General features: G+C 34.1%; 2 protein-coding genes and 1 long non-coding RNA gene across 3 annotated transcripts in view; all 3 read left to right on the forward strand.

The window, feature by feature from the left end:
- Positions 1-12,925, forward strand: part of LOC116106026 (disease resistance protein RGA2-like) — a 74,837-nt gene that overhangs the window by 42,955 nt on the left and 18,957 nt on the right. The window lies entirely within an intron of this gene.
- Positions 1-12,925, forward strand: part of LOC116106029 (NAD(P)-specific glutamate dehydrogenase-like) — a 31,254-nt gene that overhangs the window by 7,925 nt on the left and 10,404 nt on the right. The window lies entirely within an intron of this gene.
- Positions 5,392-6,856, forward strand: LOC116106036. The gene is made up of 5 exons (XR_004124237.1): positions 5,392-5,666; positions 5,806-5,885; positions 5,977-6,043; positions 6,133-6,213; positions 6,345-6,856. It is a non-coding gene; the product is annotated as an uncharacterized LOC116106036 (long non-coding RNA).

Genomic DNA, 12,925 nt, shown 5'->3' on the forward strand with positions numbered 1-12,925 from the left:
TGTAATAGTTTTATGTGCCACTTGTTGACATCTTCTCATATGTGTATTATGGTTTATGCTTCAAGGATGAGTTTCTGTTTCCTATAATAGTTGCACGTTTTCACTGTAATTATACAAGACTTAATACTTTGTTTTTGGATTTCATGGATTTATGCACTTATGTTTTGCAAACTTTCTAAATATGTTTCGTACAGATTATTTTCTGCAAAGTGTATTCAGAAAAACAGGATTTCAGGTTTCACAGTTTTCTCACATGGAACATCTCGGTTATCCAAGTCTTGTGGGAGTGCTCAGATCCTACGGGATGTGGAAAGTCGAGACGTGTCGTGTCAATTTCTTTCTTAAACTTTTTATAATTGCTTACTTAGATGTCTGACACTGGTTTTGAATTAAGCGATTATGATCATTAACCTAAGTTCTAAAAAGAAACAAAATAATCACTAAATCAGCCACTAGATCAAGCAGCTTGATAAACAATCAACTATATATGAGCAACAAAAATAAAGAATATGGATGTAAGTAATGAGGCACAACGATTTACATGATTCACCGTTTGGGTTATGTTCATGGTAATGGTATAACACAAAATTTTCACAATTAATCAATGGAGCATAATGATACAATCTTTCTCACAAAGTTAATATAAAATCAGTATTTGTGGGGTTTTGAAGTTGACATGTAAAGGTAATAGCTGAAGTTCAATCATAAGACATGTTTGTTACCTTAGTCATTTCCATCCAAAAACAAACTTCAAAGTGATCTGAAATAACAAGAGTTTTAGACAATCTGACTTGTTTCTGCTGCAGTTGCAATTCTGGGTATAAGTAGTAGGAGCTCGAGAAAAATTTGGTTATTTAAGAGACGAAATGTCACAAAGAAAGTGATGCTAATATATGTAACTCATTCCTTTTCTAGCATTGTCCAAAGATGATGAACGAAGGATGATTAATTTGCTTAAGTGACACCAAGAAACAGAGTTGGATGAACTTCGAAAATTAATGCCACACTTAACATCTCAAATCACCTGAGTGAGAACCGTTAGTAACATTTGGTTCTTTATTAAAAATTATTATCTTCTTAAACTTTGAACCTGATAAAGAATTCAATTCTTGAAACAGGGTAGTTCCTGCATGCCGATCAATTGATTGATTGAGGTTGAAATATAACAATGATATAAATCGATTGATTTCAATTGACCTGGATTCATCTCTAAATTTCATATGGCATCTTATATAAGAATTTGATTGATTCTTTTAAGGAGCAGACTTTATTCAAAAGAAAATACTTTAGGCTCAGGCTTCCTTTCCACCTTACAATATCCTAGTTTCAATGCAATCAAGATCTAATTCCAAGTCTTCTCATACACCAACAAGAATTATCTTACACCTATGGCCACATTACCAAGCTAGTGCAATCAACATCCAACAACCACCAAAAACATCAATCGCTTGAAAAGAGAAAGCGGCCAAGGTGATTTGATGGAGCCCTTTCAGTTTTCACATTGCAATGGTGCCTCATATTCAATATTGCTTTCCCAAGATGCCTTTAGGGTATCTGATTTCAACTTTGAAACTTACTTCTTCATATTCAGATTCATCCCATTGTATGATTACCTTGTCCATAATATTAGTAATATGTTTTCTTCAAACAAAGAAAATTGGAAATAAAAAAATATATATATTTCAATGATTTAGAAAAATTATATTTAGGGTTTATGTAAGAATTAAAGTTTAAAAATTAAAACAAAAATATAAAACAGAGAATAAGAGTATGTCATTAGCGTTAAACTTGCCGAATAAAAATTACATTTGAAAGTGGGGGATAATATTGAAAGTCACTTTGCTTACCTTAAACACTAATAAATGGGTCGAAGGCCCAAAATATAGCACACCATATCATATTTTCTATTGTAGAGGAGACCAAAACCAAAGGAATAATTTTTGGTTCAGGCTTCAGAGCAATAATTGCAAGTTCAAGCGTATTACTGTCCCTACACTCGAGAAAATTTGCTTCAAAAAGTGCCCAGCAGCCTCTTACGTCTGCTGTGCATCATCCAGAAACTTTCAATTGAGGCGTCTCCACGTGAGTGGCCATTAATTTTCTCATTTGCAATAATTGAAGCGTCAGAATTCTGTAGTCTTTCTTTGGTCTATAAAAAACAAATGGAAGGCTAGAATATTCACAACACAATTGACACACCAAATAATTCAATATCTTAAATCAATTACCATCTTTCACCATGGCTGAAGCGCTTCTCTCCACAATCCTGGATCAATTGGCTTCACTAACAATTCAAGAGCTGACCCTCCTTCAGGGTGTTGATAACGAAGTGAGAAAGCTCACTAACTATTTCATGGCCATTCAAGCTGTGATTGAAGACGCGGAGCAGAGACAAGTGAAGGAGAGGAGTGTACGAATTTGGTTGGATCAGCTCAGAGATGTCTCATATGACATCGAAGACGTGTTGGATGAGTGGATCACGACGAGCAAAAGATTACAAATGCGGGAAGCTGAAAATGCTTCCAATCTTTGGAAAAAAGTATGTTCCTGCATCTCCTCTGATTGCTTTTATTGCAAAAAACTTTTCCTACGCCATGAAATGGCTATCAAGATAAAAGATCTAAATGAAATATTGGGTGTTATTGCCATGGAAAAGAATAGTTTCAACTTTAGCTTGAGTAGGGGAACTAGGCAACCAGAGCACGAAATAACTACCTCTCTTATTAATTTACTAGAGGTCTATGGAAGAGATCATGATAAGAATACATTAATAAACTTTTTGTTAACTGAGAGTAGTCAAGAATCAACCATCTCTACTACTTCTATAGTAGGGATGGGTGGGATTGGAAAAACAACTCTCGCTCGATTAGTTTTTAATGATGATGAGGTCAACAACCATTTTGACAAGAAAATTTGGGTGTGTGTATCTGATCCTTTCGATGAGATTAGGATTGCCAAAGCAATTATTGAGTCTCTTTTAGGTGGAAAAAAAGATGAAGATGAACTAGAAATCGTGTTAAAACACATATGTCAGTCTATTAAGGACAAGAAAATTCTTCTTGTTTTAGATGATGTGTGGATTGACAATTCTAGAAAATGGGAACAAGTGAAGAATGCTCTTCAGTTTGCTTCTCAAGGGAGTAGAATTTTGGTGACCACACGTAAAGAGAATACTGCAAAAATAATGAGAAGCACCAAAATCATCCAAATAGGAAGATTAGGTGATGAGGAATCTTGGTCATTATTTAATCAAGTTGCATTTTATGAAAAGACACAGGCAGAATATGAAAACTTAAAAGATATTGGTAGAAAGATTGTAGGGAAGTGTGATGGCTTGCCTTTTGCTATAAAGACTTTAGGAAGTCTTTTGAGTTTAAAAACACAGGCTGAACAATGGCAAAGTGTTTTAGATAGTGATTTATGGAAATTAGAAGAGATAGAAAAAGAGCTCTTCCCCCCAATCCTCTTGAGTTATTATGATTTGTCCTCGAAACTAAGAAAATGCTTTTCATATTGTGCTATATTTCCAAAAGACTATATGATAGAGAAAGATATATTGATCAAGTTATGGATGGCCCAAGGTTTTCTTAAGGTGGAAGGGAATAAAGAAATGGAATTAGTTGGTGAGGAATATTTTGAAAACTTAGTAATGCGTTCTTTGTTTCAAGATTTTGAAAGAAGTGAATATGACGGTAGTATTATAAGATGCAAGATGCATGATATAGTGCATGACTTTGTTCAATTTGTTTCAAAGAATGAATGTTTTGCAATGGAAGTTGAGAGCCATGTAATTCCTCAATTTGAGATTTCTTATGAAAGTGTTCGACATGTATTCATAAGAAGAAGTAGTTCAGTGCCTTACTCTATTCATAATATAAAAAAATGGCGTAGCTTCGTAGTTGAGTGGGCAGCCTTTGAAAGAGGAGGCTTATCAAGATATTTTGGGCAATTAACATGTCTGAGGACATTAAGTTTGTGTCATTGCAATTATAATATTCCAAAAGGAATAAAATATTTGGTTCATTTGAGGTACCTTAATTTGAAGTATAATCTTGTAATAAAAAAATTGCCCGAGGCATTGTGTGATTTATATAATTTACAAACCTTGGATCTCACTGGTTGTGGTGATCTTACGAAGCTACCCCAAGGGATAGGAAGGTTAGGTAATTTGAGGCATCTATTACTTGTTGATACTGATTCATTAAGGTACATTCCAAAAGGAGTAGAGAGATTGAGTTGTCTAAAGACATTAAATAAATTCGTTTTTAGTGGTGATGATTACCGTAACAAAGCATGTACTAGTCTTGATTCTTTGAAGAACTTGAAACTTGGCCCATCTTTAGAGTTAATGTTGGGAAATGTGAGGGATAGTAATGCACTTAAACTTGCAGATTTTCAGAGTACCAAAAATCTCCTAGATTTGACTTTATCATTTCGTATTCAGAGAGAAAATGAGGAGAATAAAATGATTATTGAAGCATTACAACCACCTCCGAATTTGGAGAAATTAGGGATATATTGCTTTGGAGGCAAATCTATGTCTTTTGATTGGATGGTATCATTAATCAAGCTGAAGAGGTTAGAGCTTTATGATTTCAACAATTGTGAGTATTTACCTCCTTTGGGAAAACTACCATCCCTTGAATCACTAGCCATAGGTGATATGCCAAGAATAAAAAGAGTGGGTAATGAATTTTTGGGAATAGAAAATGATGTCACATCATCATCAAGAATTGTTGCCTTTCCCAAATTAAAATTCCTCCATTTCTCACAATTAGGTCTCTGGGAAGAGTGGAATCATGAGATTAAAAGTATAGACAAAGATATTACAGTCATGCCATGTCTTCATTCTTTGTCAATTGAAGCGTGTTATGGATTAAAGGAATTGCCAGATCAAATTCTTCAAACACCAACACTGCAGCAATTAGAGATTGATGATTGCTCTACTCTAGAAGAACGTTACAAGGAGACAGGAGATGACAGGAGCAAGATTTCTCACATTCCAAAAATCTCTATCTTATCGTTTTGAATCATGAAGTGAAGATGAAAGCTGCAACAAACATGGCTGTTCGATTCTCAGATAGCCACAATTGCTATTCACCCATTGGTAATTCATTCCCCTTTCTCTTTTTTTAAATCAAAATCTTATATTACAATAATGTTTATTGCTCTGTTCCATGTTTACTTTGTAGAAACAAGATCAGTATTATTCTTAAGTTAAATAGTGATTTGAGGATCACATTGGTTTGATTATGTGATTACTCTAGTTTCAAATATTATTAAACTTCTCACTATATATCTAAAATTGTGACGTATCATACCATGTGTTGATTTTCCAAGTATTGGCGACAGTTTTCTCATTTCCTTTACATTGTAGGCTCTCACAAATGATTTCGGCTTCATCTTGGAGACGTTTATCACAGTATTTGAAGGTACTGCTATTCATACGATTGACGAATTCTCTGAAGTATTTGGCCACTGAAGTACAGGTAACACTTTTAGTTGGTTGTTATTTTTTGTGATTGAAAAGAAAGAAAAAATTTAACAACTTTTAACATTTTCAATTTCAATCTTCTTATGAATGCAATTGATGAGTTGTCCAAGAATCTTTTAATACTTGCATAACCAACAGCAGCTACATACGATTTCCAGAATCCCAAGTTCAGGTACTTTAATTTGCTAAATTGTGTCACCTACGGATGTCTTTTAGTTTGTCAATGTGTAAGAAATGGGAAGTTATTATACAATCTGCAATTATGTTTTGTGAATTCTTATCTTGCTAAATATCACAATTACATGTTACAGGAGAAGATATTTGATTTGTCAACTGCATTGGTGTTTTGTGATATGAAAGAGACAAAATAGCGAGAACAAGTGACCAACCGGTTAAATTTTTGAAGCATATTCTTTTTAACTATTCTTTATTTTTATCTGTAATTATTGATCATTATCAACTTCTTATTGTCCTTTGTGTAGACTATGTTAGCTAGCTCTTCCATTCTCCCCAAATTTAGTCAGGAAAATCCTTTTATAGCTCATAAAGGTTTGATTTTGTTGTCTTCTGACTATTAATATATTCAATTACATTTTTACTAGTAATACTTTGCTTTCATATCTCATTTCTTGATGCAGGAAAGAAAGTTCAACACTCAATCAAATGTCAAGCTTTGAAGAATTAGCTCTTTTATATGCAAGATCACTGTTGTCGAAAAGGTAATGTACTTCTCCACAATTTTTAGTTTGAAAAATGACTAAGTTTGTCATGGAGAATTATCTAGATCAATTTGTGTTATTATTTTTTCAACTACCAGAGTTTTTCTTAACATTGTACATCACAATGACAGGGTTTGAATAGGATGTTCTTGATTTTGCTGACATTATCGTCAAAAAATTTGATGAGCTCTGAAGACAATAGAGAGTATAAATTTTGAACAGAAATTAAGGCATCGCGCTATGAATTTTGATCAAAAGGAAGCATACATAATCCTCAAGATGTTGCTGAAATTGTGTCATGAAACCAAGAGGTGATTGAATATTGGTCAATTTGGCCACTCTTTATTAAGGGCAGAATGGTGTTTTCTCTTGTAAACCTATACAAGCCTTGAGATAATTTTGTTTCATAACACGGTAGGAGCTAGAAACATAAGAGATTATGCAGAAAAACATATGGATTTTTTGCTCCTACATTAGAACAATCTCTCTAGGATTGAATGTGGTTTGAGGTTGAGTTTGCTTTTGATCCTAAACTTATTGGAAGGGGTGTGAGAGTGTTTTGTAATTCTTGTTCCATCTCGTATAGTGAAACCAATATCACCACCCGTGGACGTAGGCATATTGACCGAACCACGTAAATAGTTGTGCCCTTTTGTGTTTTTGCCTTGACCTTTTTTTTTTTTTTTTTTGAACTTATTGTTTGATTGTGTCTTTTCACCAATATTCATTCAAGATTTAATTATTAACCATGATCGCCCATTAACAATACTAGGCCAGTAAGAAATTGGTCTTCTTATTGTGGGTCACATCACTCATAATGGGCCAAGTTTGTCTAAATGCCCAAGTGACAAAGCAAGAGCCCCACATATGGTTGGTTGTAGATAGAAATGTAAACACACAGAGAGTGGTCCAATAAACCACATTTTAGAGCACGACCCATGAGAGGTAACAGAGAGAACAGAGCCCTTTGATGATTCTTTCTCCCATTCCATCAACTTATCTTTTAAAACTACCAATTTTGAAATCCCACTCCATACTTATTAAACAAAAAAATAATTTCACTAAACCTATGATGAATTGGCTAATTTACTACCTAAAAGAGGGTAAATATCTTGACAGTCCCCAAATTTTGGGTCATTAATCAACATCCCTTATGGTTTGAAAAATATAACTCTCACCACCACCACACCACCATTATCGCCCTAGAGATCCAACTCGGATGCCCAACCCAAACTTCCACCCGAATTAAAACTCTCCCCCAAAACCACCCATTTGCACACTTTTTAAACCCGAGTCATTTGAGTTCAACCCATCCAAGACGCTTCCCAGCCCACCATTGGACGCCAGGAGCGAGCTATTTTGAGATTTCTTCTCTTTTTTCTTTGCATAGTTAATCAGTTGTTAATGTCTCTACCAATTTTGAAGCTCAATCAACTTTCTTTGTTGTTGGTTAACTCTGTAATCCAAGGTTTTAACGCTATTTTGAGACCAAGTAGAGTTCTACTTAGTTATGGAAACTTTTTGCTTGTGCACTTCTAAGACTAGATTTCTTCTCTATTTTCTTTGCATAGTTAATCAGTTGTTAATGTCTTTTACATGCTTAAACAATTGTTTTTTTTTTTATTGCCATTTTACTTGTGTTGTTGCAATTTGAGTTTTCATATAAGAAGGAGCCGATTTATGAAGGAGGAATTTGTGAATACTACATATCTATTCCCGTATCATGTTGGCGATAATGCAAAGTTCTGTCTTCTTTTGGCTATTTAATCAGACATTCAAATTCTTTTCTCTGAACCTTGGAAGTTTATTTTCAGAGTTTCTGAAGTAATTAAGATGATGCATGGAAGAAGAATTGGAGGTTAGATATGCAACCATGAACCATCTTCAAGTTTTTTAAAAATCATAATAATAACTTAAACCATTTGACAGTCCCATATTCCAGAAGATTTGTATGTGAAGCATACATATTAAATCCAAACATAGAAAGCTACTGTTGAACAAATATATCACATGAAAGGATCAACTTATGGTGGTAAATTTTTTTTCATCAGGCTGCTGGAAAACACTAAGATTAAAGTATTTTTTGTAAAACATTTAACATGGGATTAATGACTTTCGCCTTTTTGTCTTGCCTAAGCAGCTTCTGTCATCTTTTGACTATTGAGCTTGGCACAATGAGTTCCTTCTTCCTTTCCTCTTTTGTCCAAACGATATAGGCTGACTTAATGGTAATTTTGTCTTTCCACTTTTTGGTTAATTGTTATATATTATTCTTGCGATCAACAAGGCATATCTTTGACAATTGTTCATTAGAGTGACGGGGTATGGGCTAGACGTTCTTGAAAATAAACTACTTGATTTTGTCTCTGCATGAGCTTGTTGTCATAGAAACCCAGCACTGTAAATTAATATGAATAGCATATTGTAGAGCAAAAGAAATTCTATTCAAAGATTGATAAACCCTTCTTAGTCGTTCCTTTTATATACAAAAGAACAACATAGGTTTCAAGTTACAAATGAAGCGTATAATTTGAATACAGATTGAAATTTAAAAAAATCAGTTGTCGTCAAACTAGCTATATAGCTCTGCCAAGTGGTTTTCTCGTGGATTTTTCTTCTGAATTTGTGCAAGCAACAGAATTGACAATCTCTGATACATTATACAAAGAACACAGAAAAAAACGGGGGAGTTTATAGAAAGAATGATCTGCATATCTTCCAGGGTATATCTTCTAAATTAAAATAACACTCAACCTTGACAAAGACAATATTCTATATAAAGGATGTAGAATATTAAAAAGTTCTCATGGTGAGATTAATATAAGATTGAAGAAAAGCTGTGAACACTAAAGCTTAAATAATGTAGAAAGGAAAGAATATGAGCATTGCTACACAAACATCAAAGCTAAATATTGTTGGATATGCATGAAGAAAACAAAGAATAAGATAATTGCTTAGAGACAACTTATAAGAATGGGAAGAAATAAAATATTACAATCATGCCATGTCTTCAATATTTGAAAATCAGGGATTGCGGCCAACTGAAGGAACTGCCCAAATCAAATTCTTCAAATGTCAACACTACAGAAAGTAAATATCTTAAGATGCTTTGAAACGAATGGCCCAAGATCTCTTTCAGTTGTTTCTTAAATCCTCTGGAAAGGGTTGATGATTCTGAACCAACCTATTGTTGCATGAGAGGACAGGCTCCACTTGGTCAGAATGAATTTTGTAAGTTAAAATCGAGTTCTTCACCACAGGTAACTTCCGCTCCTCCTCCATTTTAAGCTAATTGTTATTTATAACAACTCTATATATACAAACGCTTTTGATCCAAAAGTTTACTAAAAAATCAGTTCTAGCTGCCTCCTTCCGCTGTTTTTGCTATCACTCTACTCGAAATGAAGATGTTTTTTTTTTTTTAATTGCTTATGCAGTAGAGGTGCTTGAAAGATGAACTGAATTGATCCAAAATGCATGCTGAAAACTCTGAGGCTAATAGACACCAGGCATCTTGGTTTGAGTTTTGTGCTGAATATGTTTAAGGAGGAAGAGTAAGTCATGAGATTTTTCTTTTAATTCTTCATCTTTTCAAGAGGTTGTATTTTGTATTATTTGCATCATATTAAGGATGACATTTCAACATGATGTGCAGAGAAAGGACCAGAACCAGAATCAGGGGAAACAGCTACTTTGGCCAATATTTTGTTGTGAAACAGCTACATACGGAAGTTTTTGTTGTGAGTTTGCAATATCCTTGGCTCCTGCGGAGTGTTCAAGTCAGATACTACTTTGGCCAATATTTTGCATTTGAAGGAACAAAACTTTTCTGGATATTGCTTTATTATATATTTGGGTGTTGTTCTGTAAACATTGGCTAAGGCTTTCTCATTATATGAATGTTTCAGGCTCTAGAATAACTTTGGACATCCTAGTGCAAAGTTGTTGACATCATCCATTCTAGTATTCCTTTGGCAGCTATGAATGCAACCAACGAAGTTTTCCAAGCATCTTAGTCCTGAGTTTCATATTAATATGCAGAACGTGTGCTGCCTTTGTCAAGACTAGCAGTATGATTTTAAAACCATTTTTAGGTACTTCATTTTGCAAATTGTGCTCATGTTTAATTACATTATGCAACAAAGATTTGTCATATTATGTTTTCTTAATTTCATATTTCCTTATCTCCTATGTAAAATTCGCAGACTCTTCAATCACTACAGCCACATTAGGTTGGTGGTTATCGTGATATTTTTATGAGTATGATGCACAGACACAAGCTACATGATACTGAAGCGTCAAGTAAGCCATGAGATGTCTGGTATGTTAAAGGTTTGTTGTTCCTAAAATATGCATATTATTTGAAAATGATCTTTCAACACGATGTGCAGAGCAATGACTGGAATCAGGGGAAACATGTGCTTTTCTTATGTAAAGAGTTTCATATAAGGTCGCCATACCCTTGGCTTCCATGGAGTGTCAACATTGGATAGCAGCTCTCTCTGATATGCCATTATTTTGTGCCCAAAGGTATTACTACTTTGCTGGCTTTTGCTTTATTATGCAGGTACTTTTGTGTTGGTTGTGTAAGTATTAGCGAAGGCTTTCTCATACTGTGAATGTTGCAGGCTCTAGAAATGCAGATACCTACTGCAAAGTTGGTGAAATCATCAGCCCTGGATGCAAATGTTAACTTTTTCTCTTAAATTCACTTATTTGATATGTTCTTTTGTTACTATGCATATGCATATTTTTCAATCACTATAGACAAATTAAAATTGAGTTCGTTTGAGGGATGGTGTCAAACAGATTGCTCATGTCTTGGTGAGATATTTTAGGATAACTATACACTTTAATTTATCAATCTTCATCGTTCTGAGCACATAGAACTTATCAAACAACATGTATTGCAAAGACATGAATCTAGTTTTGCAAATTCAGATAACTGGAAGGAAAGTGAAGAGTCATAACAAGAGCAATTTGCAAATGGGGTCAATGCATCCTATCTCGTGTGTGTACTGAAACTCGACTGCTTGACATAGAGCTTGCAGTCTCTTACACTTTCTATTACAAATAGTTGTCCCTCGCCTCAATGTGCTTGTAGTATAGCGTGTACCAAATGCAACGAAAATAGTCTAGCAATGACCATTAATGTCCATAACTCAAACAACAAGAAGTTTGATTGATTGCAGTTGTTTGATTGTTTGAAATTTGCAACAACTTTTAAAATTTTCAATTTCTACAATCATCCTTGTAGCTTTTGACTGAATATATAATCACTCCAACCCTCTTATCAGTGCGATCAATGATTTGTCCGAGAATCTCAGCTCTGAATTCAGTAATTTATAATATCATCAACAAGTTTTGCCTGCACTAACAATAGCTACTAATGATTTACAGAATCCCTTATTTCAGGTACTTTATTTTCCAAAATTGTGCCTATTTATGAGTTATCACTGTTATACGACATCAAGTTGCCTAATTTATGATATTATGCGAGAATAAAACTGAGGGAGGATCATGTTATCTTGTGAGGAAGATAAATGGATATTTCACGGTACTTTAAATAGCTCTTGTCTGCCTAATTTATCATAAATCTGTCAGACTTAAAGTGGCCACATGCCACAATTATTCAGTTAAGACAATTATTCAGTTAACAATTGTGCAGTTAAAGGGTGGTTTTAAGGAGTTATTAAAAGTGAACTGCCTGTCTCAAAGCTGTCCAAAAGGAAATTTCTTTTCATAAAATACAATGTTTTGTGACAGGTTTATGCAGGAGAGATGCTGGAGAGCTTGACTGAATTGATTAGGCCAAGGCAAAGATGGTGTCTTTGGGACCATTCTGTTGATAATTGAAGGCTGAGGACAACAGAGAATGCGATTTTGAAGAGAAAACAGGGCATTTTGGTGTCAATTTTGGTAGAAAGTAATATTATTCCAATTCATACTATTAAGTGCCTTCAACTGAGAAACATGTCAAATGACAGTTTTCCCCTTGTTATACTATACACGTAAAAACCTTGAGACATCTCATAAAGCAATCTTCACCTTCAAAAACGCACTGATGCCAACATGCGAAGGGAAGGGATTTGTAGCACTGAGGAATCTCTCCTTATAAATTATCTCCTTCTTATATGAAAACTCAAACTGAAAAACAAGTAAATGGTAACCAGAAACATTTGTTAGAAGCATTGAAAAGAAATTATTGAATGAAAAGGAAATGGAGAAACAAAGGAAGTCTTAAAATGAATATACAAAAACTTTCAGTGACTAGCATGAGGTTTGTAGTTTCTGGTGCTTCAAACATAATATCAGTCACCAAATGATGATAAATTCTTGGAATTGCATTAGTTAATCAAATACAGAGAAAACATAATATTAAATTTTCATTGAACAACATGAAGAAAGACTTGTTGATTTCTTACTGCAAGTGCAATGCACACCTGCCAGAGCGAATTGATAAGCTCTTTTTCTGACTCATATCCAGTAAAGACTGATCATTATATAAATAAACAACAGAAAAAGAAAAAACATGAAAATCTTATCTTATCAGGAACAAAAATTACATGCAAAACTGTAGGTATAAGGGATTAATCAATCATTCAACCGATTCACTTATTAAAATGGGGAAGGAGAATGACATCACTTTAAAATATGCGGGCGAAGCACAAAGATTAATTTTTTACTGGAAGAGACTGGATGCTTATCTTTT

This window comes from Pistacia vera, unplaced genomic scaffold, assembly GCF_008641045.1.
Source record: "Pistacia vera cultivar Batoury unplaced genomic scaffold, PisVer_v2 Contig508, whole genome shotgun sequence".
Lineage (NCBI taxonomy): Eukaryota > Viridiplantae > Streptophyta > Magnoliopsida > Sapindales > Anacardiaceae > Pistacia > Pistacia vera.